This window comes from Salarias fasciatus, chromosome 2 (assembly GCF_902148845.1).
Source record: "Salarias fasciatus chromosome 2, fSalaFa1.1, whole genome shotgun sequence".
Lineage (NCBI taxonomy): Eukaryota > Metazoa > Chordata > Actinopteri > Blenniiformes > Blenniidae > Salarias > Salarias fasciatus.
The window spans coordinates 25,306,624-25,311,520 of NC_043746.1; positions in this window are offsets into that span (position 1 = coordinate 25,306,624).

The window sequence follows — 4,897 nt, forward strand, 5'->3', positions numbered from 1 at the left end:
GACATCCAGATATGGGAGAAAACCCAGACAGAAAATCCTCTGTCCTGTTCGTGGACAGTTGAGTACCTGTCACAATGTTTTTGTGTGTTTTAGGTTAGTCAGGTCAGGTTGTTAAATCTGCTACTGGTTAACCTGTAATCCAGTACTACCTGCTTCAGGGTCGAGTTACCGGCGACTAAACTGGTACTCTCCAGACAGTGAATCCACTGGGCTGGGGAAGTGGGCGTCTGGTCGTCCTGACGAAAGCTTAAAAAAAAGATTCGTCAAAGGCTTGAGGTTCAGGGAAGCCATTGACAGCCATCTAGATATGGGAGAAAACCCAGACAGAAAATCCTCTGTCCTGTTCGTGGACAGTTGAGTACCTGTCACAATGTTTTTTGTGTGTTTTAGGTTAGTCAGGCCAGGTTGTTAAATCTGCTACTGGTTAACCTGTAATCCAGTACTACCTGCTTCAGGGTCGAGTTACCGGCGACCAAACTGGTACTCTCCAGGCAGTGAATCCACTGGGCTGGGGAAGTGGGCGTCTGGTCGTCCTGACGAAAGCTTAAAAAAAAGATTCGTCAAAGGCTTGAGGTTCAGGGAAGCCGTTGACAGCCATCTAGATATGGGAGAAAACCCAGACAGAAAATCCTCTGTTCCGTTCGTGGACAGTTGAGTACCTGTCACAATGTTTTTCGTGTGTTTTAGGTTAGTCAGGTCAGGTTGTTAAATCTGCTACTGGTTAACCTGTAATCCAGTACTACCTGCTTCAGGGTCGAGTTACCGGCGACTAAACTGGTACTCTCCAGACAGTGAATCCACTGGGCTGGGGAAGTGGGCGTCTGGTCGTCCTGACGAAAGCTTAAAAAAAAGATTCGTCAAAGGCTTGAGGTTCAGGGGAGCCGTTGATAGCCATCTAGATATGGGAGAAAACCCAGACAGAAAATCCTCTGTTCCGTTCGTGGACAGTTGAGTACCTGTCACAATGTTTTTTGTGTGTTTTAGGTTAGTCAGGTCAGGTTGTTAAATCTGCTACTGGTTAACCTGTAATCCAGTACTACCTGCTTCAGGGTCGAGTTACCGGCGACTAAACTGGTACTCTCCAGACAGTGAATCCACTGGGCTGGGGAAGTGGGCGTCTGGTCGTCCTGACGAAAGCTTAAAAAAAAGATTCGTCAAAGGCTTGCGGTTCAGGGAAGCCATTGACAGACATCCAGATATGGGAGAAAACCCAGACAGAAAATCCTCTGTCCTGTTCGTGGACAGTTGAGTACCTGTCACAATGTTTTTTGTGTGTTTTAGGTTAGTCAGGTCAGGTTGTTAAATCTGCTACTGGTTAACCTGTAATCCAGTACTACCTGCTTCAGGGTCGAGTTACCGGCGACTAAACTGGTACTCTCCAGACAGTGAATCCACTGGGCTGGGGAAGTGGGCGTCTGGTCGTCCTGACGAAAGCTTAAAAAAAAGATTCGTCAAAGGCTTGAGGTTCAGGGAAGCCATTGACAGCCATCTAGATATGGGAGAAAACCCAGACAGAAAATCCTCTGTCCTGTTCGTGGACAGTTGAGTACCTGTCACAATGTTTTTTGTGTGTTTTAGGTTAGTCAGGCCAGGTTGTTAAATCTGCTACTGGTTAACCTGTAATCCAGTACTACCTGCTTCAGGGTCGAGTTACCGGCGACCAAACTGGTACTCTCCAGGCAGTGAATCCACTGGGCTGGGGAAGTGGGCGTCTGGTCGTCCTGACGAAAGCTTAAAAAAAAGATTCGTCAAAGGCTTGAGGTTCAGGGAAGCCGTTGACAGCCATCTAGATATGGGAGAAAACCCAGACAGAAAATCCTCTGTTCCGTTCGTGGACAGTTGAGTACCTGTCACAATGTTTTTCGTGTGTTTTAGGTTAGTCAGGTCAGGTTGTTAAATCTGCTACTGGTTAACCTGTAATCCAGTACTACCTGCTTCAGGGTCGAGTTACCGGCGACTAAACTGGTACTCTCCAGACAGTGAATCCACTGGGCTGGGGAAGTGGGCGTCTGGTCGTCCTGACGAAAGCTTAAAAAAAAGATTCGTCAAAGGCTTGAGGTTCAGGGGAGCCGTTGATAGCCATCTAGATATGGGAGAAAACCCAGACAGAAAATCCTCTGTTCCGTTCGTGGACAGTTGAGTACCTGTCACAATGTTTTTTGTGTGTTTTAGGTTAGTCAGGTCAGGTTGTTAAATCTGCTACTGGTTAACCTGTAATCCAGTACTACCTGCTTCAGGGTCGAGTTACCGGCGACTAAACTGGTACTCTCCAGGCAGTGAATCCACTGGGCTGGGGAAGTGGGCGTCTGGTCGTCCTGACGAAAGCTTAAAAAAAAAGATTCGTCAAAGGCTTGAGGTTCAGGGGAGCTGTTCACAGCCATCTAGATATGGGAGAAAACCCAGACAGAAAATCCTCTGTTCCGTTCGTGGACAATTGAGTACCTCTCACAATGTTTTTCGTGTGTTTTAGGTTAGTCAGGTCAGGTTGTTAAATCTGCTACTGGTTAACCTGTAATCCAGTACTACCTGCTTCAGGGTCGAGTTACCGGCGACTAAACTGGTACTCTCCAGACAGTGAATCCACTGGGCTGGGGAAGTGGGCGTCTGGTCGTCCTGACGAAAGCTTAAAAAAAAGATTCGTCAAAGGCTTGAGGTTCAGGGAAGCCATTGACAGCCATCTAGATATGGGAGAAAACCCAGACAGAAAATCCTCTGTCCTGTTCGTGGACAGTTGAGTACCTGTCACAATGTTTTTTGTGTGTTTTAGGTTCGTCAGGCCAGGTTGTTAAATCTGCTACTGGTTAACCTGTAATCCAGTACTACCTGCTTCAGGGTCGAGTTACCGGCGACTAAACTGGTACTCTCCAGACAGTGAATCCACTGGGCTGGGGAAGTGGGCGTCTGGTCGTCCTGACGAAAGCTTAAAAAAAAGATTCGTCAAAGGCTTGAGGTTCAGGGGAGCCGTTGATAGCCATCTAGATATGGGAGAAAACCCAGACAGAAAATCCTCTGTTCCGTTCGTGGACAGTTGAGTACCTGTCACAATGTTTTTCGTGTGTTTTAGGTTAGTCAGGTCAGGTTGTTAAATCTGCTACTGGTTAACCTGTAATCCAGTACTACCTGCTTCAGGGTCGAGTTACCGGCGACTAAACTGGTACTCTCCAGACAGTGAATCCACTGGGCTGGGGAAGTGGGCGTCTGGTCGTCCTGACGAAAGCTTAAAAAAAAGATTCGTCAAAGGCTTGAGGTTCAGGGGAGCCGTTGATAGCCATCTAGATATGGGAGAAAACCCAGACAGAAAATCCTCTGTTCCGTTCGTGGACAGTTGAGTACCTGTCACAATGTTTTCTGTGTGTTTTAGGTTAGTCAGGTCAGGTTGTTAAATCTGCTACTGGTTAACCTGTAATCCAGTACTACCTGCTTCAGGGTCGAGTTACCGGCGACTAAACTGGTACTCTCCAGACAGTGAATCCACTGGGCTGGGGAAGTGGGCGTCTGGTCGTCCTGACGAAAGCTTAAAAAAAAGATTCGTCAAAGGCTTGAGGTTCAGGGAAGCCATTGACAGCCATCTAGATATGGGAGAAAACCCAGACAGAAAATCCTCTGTCCTGTTCGTGGACAGTTGAGTACCTGTCACAATGTTTTTCGTGTGTTTTAGGTTCGTCAGGCCAGGTTGTTAAATCTGCTACTGGTTAACCTGTAATCCAGTACTACCTGCTTCAGGGTCGAGTTACCGGCGACTAAACTGGTACTCTCCAGACAGTGAATCCACTGGGCTGGGGAAGTGGGCGTCTGGTCGTCCTGACGAAAGCTTAAAAAAAAGATTCGTCAAAGGCTTGCGGTTCAGGGAAGCCATTGACAGCCATCTAGATATGGGAGAAAACCCAGACAGAAAATCCTCTGTCCTGTTCGTGGACAGTTGAGTACCTGTCACAATGTTTTTTGTGTGTTTTAGGTTAGTCAGGTCAGGTTGTTAAATCTGCTACTGGTTAACCTGTAATCCAGTACTACCTGCTTCAGGGTCGAGTTACCGGCGACTAAACTGGTACTCTCCAGACAGTGAATCCACTGGGCTGGGGAAGTGGGCGTCTGGTCGTCCTGACGAAAGCTTAAAAAAAAGATTCGTCAAAGGCTTGAGGTTCAGGGGAGCCGTTGATAGCCATCTAGATATGGGAGAAAACCCAGACAGAAAATCCTCTGTTCCGTTCGTGGACAGTTGAGTACCTGTCACAATGTTTTTTGTGTGTTTTAGGTTCGTCAGGTCAGGTTGTTAAATCTGCTACTGGTTAACCTGTAATCCAGTACTACCTGCTTCAGGGTCGAGTTACCGGCGACTAAACTGGTACTCTCCAGACAGTGAATCCACTGGGCTGGGGAAGTGGGCGTCTGGTCGTCCTGACGAAAGCTTAAAAAAAAGATTCGTCAAAGGCTTGAGGTTCAGGGAAGCCATTGACAGCCATCTAGATATGGGAGAAAACCCAGACAGAAAATCCTCTGTCCTGTTCGTGGACAGTTGAGTACCTGTCACAATGTTTTTTGTGTGTTTTAGGTTCGTCAGGCCAGGTTGTTAAATCTGCTACTGGTTAACCTGTAATCCAGTACTACCTGCTTCAGGGTCGAGTTACCGGCGACTAAACTGGTACTCTCCAGACAGTGAATCCACTGGGCTGGGGAAGTGGGCGTCTGGTCGTCCTGACGAAAGCTTAAAAAAAAGATTCGTCAAAGGCTTGAGGTTCAGGGGAGCCGTTGATAGCCATCTAGATATGGGAGAAAACCCAGACAGAAAATCCTCTGTTCCGTTCGTGGACAGTTGAGTACCTGTCATTACATGTGTCATTTGTTTTCATTACATGTGTGGCAGCACGGTGGATGAGTGGTTAGCGCTCTTGCCTCACAG